Raw genomic sequence first — 14913 nt, 5'->3', positions numbered from 1 at the left:
CCATGAAATCTTTTAAGACAGTCAACATATCAGGTAATATATCAGTTTTTCTTTTCTTTCTCTCTCTCTCTCTTTTTTTTTTTTCCTTTTTCTTTTTCTTTTTTAAATTTTAGATCTCCCTTCTGGAAGCCTTTTCTTCCTCTTCTTATCAGAACAGGGTGTTCTGCAGCTTATACAGTTCTCATCCTGGGACCTTCCTTCACCCCCTTCCTGACCGTTCACTTGATTTCTTTCCTGTGTTGAGTTCTCTGGTTCCAGATCCTATCTTGTCTTCTTTCTTGGTTCATTTCCTTATTTTACTAGGGCATATCCTCCTGTGACTTTCTGAGTAAGGGACCTTTGGAAATTTAAAAATCCCATCCATTTCTAAAAATGTCCATGTTCTGCCCCTTGACTTTGTTGATATTCTGCCTGGATATAGAATTCTCAGATGTGAACCATCTGAAAACATTATTCCATTTTCTGCCAATGTTATGTTTCAAAAATTCACAACTAAACAACATGTATCCCATTTGTTTACAATAAAAAAAAAATTCACAACTATTCTGCTGCTTTTATTTTCCATTCTGTGGAATGCTTTAGAGTCTGTTATTTATCCTATATGTCTGAAATTTAAGAGAGGATCTGTTCTGGTGTAGATTTTCACCTGCTCTCCCTTGCTGGCCCTTCTGGGGCCCTTAACCTTGAGATTTCATTATAAGAAATTTTTATTTGAAACTTTTCTACTCTCTGTTTTCTTTTACTTTAACTTATTTTAGCAAAAGGAAGCGTTACCTGGACTGATTATTCCGACCTTTTCTATTCAGTATTCCAGGTTTGTTTGTTTTATTCCCAAATTTCTTAGAGTTATCTTCTGAACCATCTTTGTTTAGCAAGGCCCTAACTGCATACAAACAAACAACAACAACCAAAAAACAAAAACAAAAACAAAAAAAACCCAAATCCATCAATCACTAAAGGAACCGTGGGTCTTTCCTACCACCAAGGGAGTAGCAGTCTGCATCAGACATAAGCCTTGCAGGATGGTCTGTGGTCACCAGTCTGATGCATTTGGTTGTCATCTTCTAGAATATATCTTCCCATTTCCTTCCTAACACCCAGAATACCATTTTTTGTACCTAGTAGCTAACACTGATACTCTTGTTTCTTTTTTTTGTCTTACTGCTCCACTTAATAATGGAGTCATAGTGCAGATGTTTTAGAAACAAAATTATTTAAAATGTTTAAAAAAACATTTAGTAGATTTTTCTCAGAATAAAGAGAAGAAAACTCTTCTCTGCCCACATCATATACAACCACAAGAATGGGAAGTTATACTCTCTATATTTATGATATGTCAAAATACATTCTACTGTCATGTATAACTAAAAAGAACAAATTTTAAAAAGTCAAAAAGAAAACTCTTCTCTGGAGTATAATATTTAAATTTTCAAACTCAACACTGTATAATCAGCTGGGGTTTTTTTGTGTGGGTATAATTAATGCTTTTTTGTCAAAAAAAATTAGTTCTTCATAAAATGAAGCAGTGAGTGGAAACGCCTTTCTTATCCATCTTATGTACTATGGGAAGAAAGAAAATGGATGATTTTTTTTCATAAAATTAAGAAAAAAGGAAAATAAATTTACAAATTCAGTAAGAATTATGAAAAATGACAGGAGAGAATTAAACCTCAAAGATATTATAACAAATTTATCGGGGGACCTTACTTTAACTATTATTTCTTATTTGTGTGCTTTGTCGTACATTATAAATTTTCTAAACATGAATTTTTAATAAATTTTCTCATTCTTAAATACATGCATAAAAATTAGAATGTGAGAGGCACTCATCTGCTGGCTCGTCCCGCACCAAGTCCTGAAGAGCACCACACTTACAAACAGGCACAGGTTGGCTTGGTTTTTATACCTCCATCAGCTGGATGTTAAATGGAGACATCAGGCCCAGGGTTATAAACCCAGAAACAGATTGGACCTTAAGAAGGTTGTTCTCCAAGTATGGGAAGCTTTGGATTTCCACAGTATGCAAAATGATGGTTCAGGCCTGGGCCTCTTGAGAACTCAAGAGAATGGGAAAGCCCAGCTGATGCATAGGTTGTACTTCTTCCTTTTTTTTTTTTTAATTCTTTTTAGTTATACATAACTAGGATTCATTTCGATATGATTATATAAAGTATGGAATATACTTTATTTTAATTGTTCCCAGTACTTCCCCTTTCCCTCCTCCCTCCCCCTGTTCCTTACCCTCTACTCTACTGATCTTTCTGCTAGTTACTTAAAGTTGTTGTTGTTGTTGTTTTAAATAGTGTCTTATGGATGTGCATGATGATGAGATTCACTGTGGTATATTCATAAATGTACATAGGAAAGTTCAGTCAGATTATTCCACTGCCTTTCCCTATCCCATCCCTCTTTCCTTCCCTTCATCCCCCTTTGTTTATTCCACTGATCTTTCTTCTTTTTTTAGCCCCACTCCCTTATTTTGGGTTAGCTTTCACATATCAGAGAAAACATTCTACCTTCGACTTGTTTTGGAACTGGCTTTTTTGCACTTAGTATGATAGTCTCCTGTTCCATCCATTTTCTGACAAATGTCATAAAGTCATTCTTTATGGCTGAGTAATACTCCATTGTGTGTGTATATATATATATATATATATATATATATATATATATATATATATATATATATTTATCACATTTTCTTTGTCCATTCATCTGTTGAAGGGCACCTAGATTGGCTCCATAGCTTGGCTGTTACGAATTGTGCTGCTATAAACCTTGATGTGGATGCTTTACTAGAGTATGCTTATTCTAAATCCTTTGCATATATACTGAGAAGTGGGATAGCTGGGTCATATGGTGGTTCTATTCCTAGTTTTTTGAGGTATCTCCCTATTGGTTACACTAATTTACAATATATGAGTGTATCATTTTCCCCACATCCTGGCCAACATTTATCATTACTTGTATTCTTGATAACTGCCATTCTGACTGGAGTGAGATGAAATCTCAATGTAGTTTTGTTTTTTTTGTTTTTTTGTTTTGTACCAGGAATTGAACTTGGGGACACTCAACCACTGAGCCACATCTCCAGCCCTATTTTGTATTTTATTTAGAGACAGGGTCTCACTGAGTTGCTTAGCACCTTGCTTTTGGTGAGGCTGGCTTTGAACTCTCTGTCCTCCTGCCTCAGCCTCCTGAGCCTCTGGGATTGCAGGCTTGCGCCACTGCGCTCAGCCTCAATGTAATTTTAATTTGCACTTCTCTAGTAGAGATGTTGGACATTTATTGACCATTCATATTTCATCTTTTGAGAAGCATTTAGTTTCTTTTTTTGCCCACTTATTGATTGGGTTTTTTATTTTGTTTTGTTTTTTGGTTTTTTTTTTTTTTTTGGTGTTAAGTTTTGAGTTCTTTGTATATCCTGGATATTAATGCCCTGAGGAAGAAGTGACAAAGATTTTATCCCATTGTGTTGGCTCTTTGTGTGCGTGTGTATAAATATATATATATACATATATATAATATATATTTATGCATATATATACATTTAGATGTTAATAGACCTCTATTTTATTAATTTATTTATATGCTGAGAATCGAACCTAGTGCCTCACATATGCTAGGCAAGTGCTTTACCACTGAGCCACAACCCCAGCCCACATCTGTTGGCCCTTAATGAGAACATTTCTAAGCCAACAGATCTGCACCTCCTTTCTTAATAATATTCTTGTCATTTGATCTATTTATCTGCTTATTGTTGTCCTTCAGTATCTTATTTCTCCATTTTTACCTGCTGTTTGTTCCTTCTTAATGCAAATTCTAGCCACAGATCTGCAGTCTTTGGAGGATAGAAGAAAAGGAATGAGAAACCAAGAGTAAACGAAAAGAACTTCAGTGTGTACAGTGTGTACAGGACAGGAGCAGGGACACATCAGGCTCAGGGCACCCCACCGAGCAAGACTCAAAACTGCCATTCATACAGACCCTAGACAAACCCAGCTCTTACCCTGCTGCTGTCACCTCTTCATGTTGGCCAGAGGGTCACACTGACCCATCCATAGAAGTATTCTTAGTCAATAAAGGAAATACTTTACTGAATTGCTTGAAATTATTTCATTTCATCTGTTTTCCCTGCACTTAGACCTTTCTGTTTTCAATTGTATATGGTTGGTTTATGTAGATAGGTCAAGTCTTCCTGAGTTCTTTTCTGGGTCTCCAGGTTTTCTAGCTCAGTTGTAATATCCAAACCTTTTCTATTTTTAATCTCTTATCTCCACAGCCCCAAATTCTGCTTCTGTTTCTCTTTATCCAATGTCTCCAGCAAATGGACCAAGTTAAAATTCATCACCTATAGAATCAGAAAATGAACAAGTGAGAAAAAGGACATGCTTTGCTTCTTGCTGTTGACTTCAGTTCAGTTTAGGACAGTTCACAGTTCATTTCACGGGGGGTTTATATTCCCTAAGCTAGCTAGTATAAGAAACTGAGCTCGCTGTAAGGAAAGAACCCACTAGGAAACTGAAATTTGATTTTTATAATAAAATAGAACTGTTTTCTAAGTTTAGAAAGGCCTAACTTAGAAATATCAAAACTATTTTAGTCTTAGGCCTAATTTAGAAATATCAAATCTATTTTAATCTTATTTCAAATGTTCTCCAGATAACTTCTTTGAAACATCCCAAATTCAAAATGACAAGTTAGTAAGAAAGACTAAAATAATGATTCATTACTTCAGTGTGCTAATCCAGTTTTTAAAAAATGAGCAATTTTCACAGACAGAAGGCATGAGCAGACAGTCCACAAAAAGAGAAAATACTGCAGGTTAGCAAATAAATTGGAAATGTTCAACTTGACTGCTACTCAGAAATTCAAACCTAGACAGTGAACTTTTGTTTTTCTTCCCTTGTGTGTCATTTAATGTGTCATTTTGTGCCACGTGTAATTTGATATGAAAAAGATTCTGAAAGGGTGAAACTCCAGCTGGAGAAGGAATAGTAAAAGGAACAAGTTCACACATCACTATGAGGTGTAGAAAGCTATTTAATCTTTAATCAGGGGCCTTAAAATTCACAAAATGCTTTGAAAGCCTTTTTATATAAGAAATTTCAACTATGAAAATCTTAATTCACAAAGTTGTGAATTGTGGTGCTACTTAAGATAGTACCTCCCAGAATATTTTACAGTACTATAGTTACACTTACCATAACTTTACAAAGCAATTAGAATATTTATGAATTGTAAAACAGAAAAATACTTTGACTATAATATAATGTTGAGAGTAAAATACAAGATATAAAATTTTATGTACAGGGCTCATAATTCTTTAAAATCACACTAATATAGTACGTTCAGGCCCCATGTGACTATTTAAGTATTTGCTTTCATTAACTGAAATTAAATAAAATTTTAAAATCATTTCAATTGCGGTAGCCACATTTTAAGTGTTCAGTAGCCACATGTAGCTGTTGTTTTTTGAATTGACAACATAGGTACACAAATAACTGCCCATCATCTCAGACAGCCCTCACATAAAATAACCCCTACACTATGCATAGTCCAAAAATTGGAAGAAAATCAAATTTAACCAAAAGAAAAAAAAAAGTTGTATGTGGACAATTCAACCATGGGAATTTTTCCTTCCTCCTACTCAGCTTTAAAATTTTTCTTGCATGGCCATGTATTAATTTTATAATGGAAGAAAGCATTTAACTTTGATAGTATTTAATGTAGATACTAATACAAGTATAATTTGGGTAAAGACAATTAAATGTACTCTTCACAATTTAGTTGTTTTTTTGTTTTATTGTATTTTGCTGCTGCTCTTGCTATTAATACTCAGTTTGAGTCAAAATTTCAGAAACTCAAATTCTTAGGGTGTGGTGTTCCATTGAATTGATGTTCATTTTAAAGAGTTTGTACAAAAACATTTACACATTCTGTTTCTCAAATTGAGTTAGCACTGACTGTAGTGTATTTAATTTTAAATTACTTTTCTGTCATTTCCTTTCATTACTGTTCTTCACAGCTCCAAATGCATAGGCTACCAATAAAGCATTTGTGTCCACCTGACTTGGGCCTTGGAGGCAACATTAAATGCTCACTGTGTCTGCAGGTGATGCTTAAGAAAGCAAAGACTCTCTGGTGTCTATAGGAATAATCTGTATTGTCCTCTTTGTGATCTGTTTTAAGTTCATTTGAGTCTAGTTCTGGCTAAATGTAACAGATTAACTAAGTGGAGTTCAGCCGATGAGCTGCTTTGCAAGCAGATGGTCTAGGATACAGTGGGAACAGATGCTTACCCAACCAAGTTGGACATTTCAACTCCACATAGTGAGCCCACTGACGTCCATTCATTCAAGTAGCCACATTGCACAGGTCTGTGTAGTTGTTTCCTTGGCCTCATCCTTCAGTCACTTGTTGGTTACTGAAATCTTATTCTATAAATCTTACTTATTTGAATGGGACCTAAAACATTTATGATATGTTGGAATTCTGAATAAGGTTATTGTCCTAACTAAACTCTAAGGTAAAGCTTTACGTTAATTATGCAAAGTGTCTTTCAATCCCTATTAGTGACAGTGAAAACAAACAAATTATGGCCATCAACTTGGGCAAATTTGAAATACAGGAAGCCCTGCTTTTCATGAGATTCAGGCAAAAAATGACTCCCCACACACCAGCTAAGAGATATTACCTGACCCTAGGTATTTAGTGGAATCAGAGACATTGCAATCAAAGTGACAGCTTCTGCCATTTAAGTTTGCAGCATGGCAGTGGAATTTTTAAAAGGCGATGAGGGCTGGGCATGGTAGCACATGCCTGTAATCCCAGCAACTCTGGAGGCTGAGGCAGGAGGATCATGAGTTCAAAGTCAGCCTCAGCAACTTAGGGAGACCCTAAGCAACTTACAAGACCCTGTCTCAAAATAAAATAATAAAAAGGACTGGGGATGTGGCTCAGTGGTTAAGTGCCTCTGGGTTCAATTTGCAGTACCAGAAAAAAAAAAAAAAAATGGCGGTGGGAGAGTTGCTTTGGTCATAAGACATCATATCAGAGAGCAAAGAGGTGATGGTCTGTCTCATGATCAGAAGTGCCCCAAGATGATGGCACAGAATAATGGGTGTGGATGAAAAACAGGGATGGAAGGGAAAGTGCATGGGTTGAAAAGTTGATGTCATATATACTTAGCGTGTTAAACATCTATCCCAACTCAATGAGTAAGGAGTGTCAAGAGAAAAGAGAAGGAATTAAGGAAAGACTTTGGATCACTGATATGTAAGCATATGGCACTCAGGAGAATTGCTAAGTATAAAGATTGATGTGCTGTGAAATATACTTTGAAAGGAAGATGTTAGTTGGTCACTTGACTGAACTAGAATACCAGAAAATATTTAAAAGAAGGGCCCTCTCTTCTCTAAGTTCTAGGACTGGGTATCCACATCAGAGGAACATACATTGTCTTGTTTCCTTTTACTCCTGTTCTAACTCTCCACTCTCCTCAGATTCTCCTCAACCCCCTCCCTCCAATCTAGTCTCTCTTTTCCTCTCTCATTTTTCTCCTATGATACACTCTGGCTTATACCAGTTCATTTTATGAGGGCCTCACTGGTGACCTCATCTTTGCCTAGAAACCTTAGACCCGGAGGTGTCAGGCAAATAAGTTCTATTTCTTTGCTTCTCTAAACATCCTGTGCAAGTAGAATACATGAATCATATGCAGAAACTATAGTATTAAAACCTTCCGGAGCTGTCTTCAAGCCTAGAAAGTATGCCAAATTTGATCTCAAATAATTACTTGCAGTGATTTGCAAGACTAAGAAAATTATCAAGGAAACGATTATGTGTCCAGCTGAGTTTGATGTCCTTATCCTGTCTATTCCTGTTTTCTGATTTGTTTAGCAGAAATGGGACAGCTAGAAAACTATCTTTAATTATTTCTCATTCCAACTGCTCTACTTATCGAATATGTGTATTTTCTTGGTTTGCTCTGGAGTTGAAAATTTTGAGCACTTCTAGAGATTTTGAAGATACTCCCCAATAATACGTGGAGAATCTTAGGAAGAAGCATTCTTCATGTGAGTGACATTAGCAGAGAGCCGGGCAACTTTCCAATTTCTTATCAATCGACTTAAAGTAATGGGTAGATTAACTATGTGCAATTCCAGAGAATGAGAAGATTTCACTGGCTGTACTGTTTGCCCAGAGACTTGAGGTAAGCAAATGGCCTCACCAAGAAGTTTTTACCTAGTAATTTTGCCATTAGTGATTGTGGCTACCATTGAAAGGCTACGTGTGCCCAGATCGTAAGCAAGGTGCTTTGGCATGCTTTGTCTCATTCTGTCCTCTCAAACCGTGGGAGATACCAGGAGATTGAGGCTCAGAGATGCTCAGCCACTTGCCCAAGTCACACAGTCTTTGAGACACAGCCATGTATCAAATGAGCCCCCTACCTCATAGACTTAGCCCTTTACCTCTGGACTCTGCTGCCACATCAGCATCTTCTCTGCCAGATTATCTGCAGCACATTTTCAGACAGCAGATTCCTATGAATTCCTGGACTTTTTCCTCTTCCCTCCTCACCTCCTTTTCCCTCTCCATCCCCACCCCCAACAGGAGTTTGGCACAGAGCATGTTTTGAACTCTCCCTGGTGTTGACATCAGATAGGACACATAACAGTGTGATCCTTTTGAAGATTCAAAGTCAAATACAGTAAACTAATAAGGAATAATCTGGGAAGGAAAGGAATATGCAAAATACCAGGCTTGCAAATTTTTTTCATCAGGCCTTGGAGTAATTTGCCTTTTGAGTTGTTGCATTTATCTTCTGAGTACACATAGGCAAATGAAATAAATACCTGACAGAGTTTGTTTCTAATTCCTTGTTAAGGATTTGAACTTTTAAAATTATTAAAAGTTTGTTTAACTACAAATGATGATTTTGATACAACTAATAGATGACTTCAGCCCTCAGTGATGAGATTTGACAATCTGCATGCTTTTTTCTTCAGTGTCTAGTTTTGCATTTAAGAGCTACTGCATTCGACATCTTTTAGGGAATATGATTCACTGTGGTTCATCAAAGATGCAGGCAGATAGGTGAGGTAAAAGAATTAAGTGTCTCAGTCTAAATTTGCTCTTTGTTTTAAAAAATGAGTGAGCTTTGTGAGAAGAGCATGTGTTTATTGGCAAGCTAATAAGGAGTTGCAGAAGTTATTGAAATGGATGCTCAGTTCTCTAGTTTAATTCTGGCTTTTGACAGAGGGAAGAACCATCTTGACAGAGAGAAGGCTAAAGAAAGATAGCCTGTGAGCAAAACTGAGTTCTCTGTGGTAGCAGAGCTACAAAATACAGACATGAAACACCCCAGTAGGCCCTTTGGTAATTTTTTATGCAGAGCTTTGGCCCAGACCGTAGCCTGAGAAAAGCTATGTTCTAGTTGGGGTCTTGGGTCCCTGTCCACTGGGATCAGAAAAGGTACATTTGCATCTGAGCCAAAGGGAGGGCTGATCGTTGCATCTGAGTGTGCCACACTCCAGTGGTCCAGCAGGACTTTCTGATACACTCTCCTGGCATTGAAAACATAACAGCACTGCGGGCTTGACAGGTTGTTTTAGGAGCCACACAGGCTGGGCCCATGTGTTCTTCATGAAACTTAGCATGTTTATGCCTTGCCTACCCCTACCATATGATGCAAATAAAGAAGAAATATTTCCCATTCTCAGCACAGTTTTCTTATTTAATGCACAAGTTCCAGAGATCAGAAGCCCTGGCAAACCTTTTCATTCAGAATTTCACAGGTCCCTTCAAAGGGCCATAGATTTGAATTTTCCTTTGCTTTTATTCTTATTTCCTGCTTGTAATCTCACTCGTTTGTCAAGATTCAACTCAAAAATGCCCTTGTTTTTAAGTCTTTCCTAACCCACTCCCAGTCCAGTCTTTCCTATGTGACCTAAACCTCCTCTGTTACTGCTACAGACCACCCACCATGTAGACCCGGAGTGACATGTCGGCATGCCTCTCTTTGGTTACAGGACAGGGACTGTGTTGTCAACACTCATGCCCAGCTTGCAACAAACATCCCACTGAATGGTGGGCAAACTAGACATAACAAAATAGACAGTGGGTGGGAGAGAATGTGAACCCCAGAGTCTCAGGAAAGGCTGCTTGGGGAAGTCAGCTTACCTGGGCCTTGATAGATGAGGAGTGGGGTCAGCATCGTAGGCCCAGGCAGGGAAGTGCAGTCTTGCTTAAATGACAAATGGAGAAGAAAGCCTTGGTATAGGGGCTCATTTGAAGGTGTACATGGGTTAGACTGTGCCAAGCTATGAGTACCAAACTGGAACTTGGGCTTTATACTGTAGGCAGTGTTAGTCAGTCTTGTGTCAGCAGGAGATTGCATTAAACAACAGTAGTTTCTTGTAGTTAGAACACTTGAGAATTGATTTACTAAAAATTAGAGGTGTAAGAACCTCATTCATGGTTTGATCAGGGCTTTCTGATCAGACTCTTCACGGGAGGCTATTCATGGGTTACATCTTCCTACTTGGAATTCCATGTAAGGAGCCTGACTATCCTGCCATAGCTAGGGGTGATATCAGTGCTTCTTCCTGGTTTAGTGCTTCCCACTTGCTGGTTCCCACCCATGGAACAAGTGACTTACCTCTCAGTGTGGGCTGGATAAGTTTAACATTTCCATGGCCACATTTTTGAGACAGATGACTTAACAGAGACCATTTAGACCCCTGTGGTGTCTCACATGTGGCTTGTTCTTTGGTCCTATGACCCCCTTTGGTTTCCCTTCTCTGAGCAGGGCACAGACCCATCAGGACCTTCTTTGTTACCCGCCCCCCCCCCGCCTGCCCCCAATATTTTCTTTCCCTGCTACAGCTCTCTTGCCTGTGCTGAGGCCATCCCTCATTGGGCTCAGGAAAAGTGATGGGTCCAGTGACAGCAGTTGGAAGTCACCTTGGACCCAGGCCATCCTGTTAACAGGGAGGCCTGTATTTGGAATAGTAAAGTCTTTACTAGGATCTTCTCGGATCCTCTTGTTCATTTCCCAGCTATTAAAATCCTAAGAAAAGAGAGTATGAGATTAGTACCACCCCCTCAGACTGCCTATCTTCAAAGTGAAGAAAAAACTCCGTGTTTTTTAACCATTGGTCACACATGTGTCTTGTGCATTGCTCCTTTGTTTTCTTCTTCAAAACCTCATGGCCTGGCAAATTATTAAAGAACAAGTGCCACAGAGTCCCCCAGGACATGCCGTTTGCAGAGGAGATTATGCCTCACGCTCTGCATGTTCCACTACCTTGTGAGGCATTGTGCAAATCCATTTAGGATTTAATCCAAGGCTTTGATACAGAGCATATCAGTTTGTAAATATTCTGGGGATTAGCATAAGGAATTTTCACTGCAGAATGAAAAACATATCACATAGCATGAAGAAAGCATTGTAGCTTTTGCAGAAAAAAAATGAAACCAACACGATTAGAATTGTATTTTAGGACTCAGACACTCGTTGATGTATCAGTGTCAAGTTGGACTGCTTATTAGGAGAATGGGGTAGACCATCGCCTTTCTCTTTGTTATCAAGGCTCAGCAAGTTTTCTATACCTTCTACCTCAGGTGGAAGGGTGACTATGGTGGCAGCATCTGTCTTACCCAGGAGCCTTTGAGAAATGCCCCATGCTGCCAGTCACAGTGGCAAACACCTATAATCCTAGTGCCTTGGGAGGCCAAGGCAGGAGGATCACAAGTTCCAGCTAACCTGAGCAACTTAGGAAGAACCTGAGACCCAGTCTCAAAATTCAAAATTTAAAAAAAAAAAAAAAAAAAGGACTAAGGATATAGCTCAATGGCAAAGCACACCCTTGGGTTCAATCACAAGTACTGAAAAAGAAGAAAAAAGAAAAATGCTGTAAGAATCCTTGTTTTAACAGGATCCCCAGGTGATTCAAAATGACATTTGGCAAAGCCGGTCTTTAGCATAGTGTGTCACAAAGATCAGTGGCCATCAGCATCACCTGCAGGGCTGGTAAAATCACCAGATCCTGGACCACCTTCAGAAGGTCCATTTTATAGGGCTGATTAAAGGCTGCTTGATGCTGATGCCACCAGCAGTTGTCCCCCTTTTCTCTGTAGCTTTCTTCCAGTATTCTCAAGCCCCAGTCTACCCAGAACATGGTGAACAGGAAAATATCCTGGAGTAATCTCCAAGTACATGCCTGGCTACAGCAGGTGGGAAGCGGACTTTGCCTCCAGGGTGGCTTTGGGCACAGCTGCACTGAACACTGAGCCTCACAAAGCCCCTAGGTTGTTTGTCTCTGGGGCACAGTGCTGGGCTCAGGAGAGATTCTCCTGGCCACTGTCCTACAAGCTAGTGCAAGTCCACCTTCCAACCGACCCCCCTAGAGACTGACTTAATCAGAGACTTAAAAGGCACCTTCTTTTGTATTGATGCAGTCAGGACCCCTGGCCCTGCCTTGCCTAGGTTCCAGCCACTTACCCTGGAAGGATTCCAGCAAAAGGTAGAGTGGGCCTTTCCCCTGGAGCCCATCACCCACTTCTGGAAGCTCAGTACAGCGATGAGTCTTTCTATGGGGACTCACTGTAGATGCCAGGGTGTGCACACCACCGTTTAAACCAGGTTTCTTCAAAGCCTGCAAAACAGCTATCTAGAATTTCTTTAGCCATAAGAAAAAAAGGAATATTAATTCTCCCATCAGCGGTGTCACTGTCTAATTTCCTTTAGATGATTCTTCTTAATTAGTTCAATTATTAGGGACTTTGTTCTTCTTCATTACCAAAATATTCAGCCTATGAAACCTGAAGCTAAGAGGTATCATTTGTCAGATAATATCATTTCCATGCCTTAAAATTTTACCACTGGTTGTGATGACCAGTAAAAGATATATAGAGAGTAAAAACATATTTAAAGGCTATGTATGGGCTGGGGTTGTAGCTCAGTGATAGAGCACTTGCCTAGCACATGTGAGGCACTGGGTTTGATCCACAGCACCACATAAAAAATTTAAAAATAAATAAAGGTATTGTGTCAAAAGTCACATTGTATCATTTTTAAAAAGGCTATGCTTGTCACTTATGTAAAATAGAAATATATTCAGGGAGATAAACCCTGTCCCTTGAGCCATGAAGCAACCTTTCACTACATCAGCACGCTTGTTTCATCAGTGTTTAATCATTTAAGCAATCATGGACACAAAGTCAAAAGTTCAAAGAAATTGGTGACAATCAACTTTACTTATTTTTGTAAGGTGCTGCGTTGAAAAAGTGTGCCTGTTCATCTTGATTTAAATTGGCATGCTTTACAGGAAAAATGAGTAAGACATAGTATTTGGAAAATTGCACTTGGTGAATGAATTTCCCAGAGGTTTCCTGGAAGACAGTCAGAGAGTCAGAGGGTATGTGGGTCCTTGTAGCCCTGCACTATGAAAGTTGGGACACATCCTCCAGTAGAAGGGAAAAATCTGAGCAGAAAATAGCAATAGCTCAAGCTCCCAGTCTTAATGGTCATCCCTGAAATATCATTCATTCATTCCCTTATACAAGTTGGAAGGGGAATGTATCCAGTATTTTGTATAAGAAAAAATGGATGAACAGAACTCAAACTAGCTTAAAACAGAAAAGATACTTACCGACTAATATTACTAGAAAATCCAAAGACAACACTAGGTCTATATGAACTGTTAGAATCAGGTGAGGAGGGCCAGCTTAGACAAAACTGATGTCTCAGTTTCAATGTGGCTTCTGAGGCTATGTCACTTCTCTTCCATGTTCTCCAGGAAGGCAAAGTTCTCTGTTCCACAGTTCCCAGCAAAAGTCCGAGAGTTGACTGACCCAATGGGAGGGGAGCTTCTTATGCCATAGGCCTGGGCTCTGACCCAGACCTGAACCAGCCCACATGGCAGGGGACTCAGTACTTTGGCTTAAACTGCAGAGCCACCCTTTAGCAGCAGATGTGGACTCTGTTCCAGACAGTCTTTTTCATTTCTGAGAAAGCTCAGTCATCACATGTAGAACAAAGGAAGGTGATTGGGAAGGGCAATCTTAACAGTGTATCCAGGAGGAGGCATGTCCATGCATCATGGCTCTTAAATCCTCACAGAAAGAGGAATTCCCCAAACCTATGCCCAGAGGGTGGGAATGATGTAGGTGAATGTGTCTGAGAGGAAGAGTGGTAAGCAGATTAGCAAGAAGCTGTGAGACTCACTAGCTTTTGGCTGGTGGTCTCCTAAGAGTGCTTTGACTCAGGAGTAGCCTTGATGAGTATCTTCATTTCTACATAGCAGACTAACTAATTTCCTTAACTATCCATTTAAGGTTTCTATTACCAATGTAAACTTTAAAGTATAACCTCAGGTAAAGATACTTTCTCACAAACACTAAAAGTATGAAATATTAAGACTTGTAGTTCCAGGTGATTATTCTGTGCATCTCCACAATTGTGTACAAAAATTATAGTGAAACACAAAGAGAAAATGTTGTGCATTGATAAACAGGAAATGTATGGTGTTAAAATACTTTCTCCATGTGTTACTTATCAAGGGAAATATAGGTGTATATTTTTATGTATGCATGTGTATACACACACATATATATAAATATATATAATTCTAGTAGGAATAATTTAGAAATACAGATGTGCTTTGGGCAAAGAAGTAACTTTGTTTTGAATGTTTTAAATAAATTGTGAGGCTTCAAATAAATATAGTTTAGGGAATGCAAAATCAAGCCTGGTATTTAGTTCTAAATTCAGATCTTAAGTATTGGGTCACGAATGAATAAATGTTGGTGAAAATTTATGACTACATATCAGATACAACATGATTGTCTAGACTTTGATTTTTTCTTTCAAACTTAAAAGTTATTTCACCAGATATTGTTAACTTT

The 14913-nt window shown here is 38.7% G+C and overlaps 1 protein-coding gene across 1 annotated transcript in view; it reads left to right on the top strand.

Annotated features, from left to right (window-relative positions):
• The window catches only part of Gnaq (G protein subunit alpha q), a 281187-nt gene that overhangs the window by 254981 nt on the left and 11293 nt on the right, over positions 1-14913 (top strand). The window lies entirely within an intron of this gene.

The sequence above is a fragment of the Sciurus carolinensis genome, chromosome 14, assembly GCF_902686445.1.
Source record: "Sciurus carolinensis chromosome 14, mSciCar1.2, whole genome shotgun sequence".
In the NCBI taxonomy this organism is placed as follows: domain Eukaryota; kingdom Metazoa; phylum Chordata; class Mammalia; order Rodentia; family Sciuridae; genus Sciurus; species Sciurus carolinensis.
This window is presented reverse-complemented; position numbering and strand designations above follow the sequence as displayed.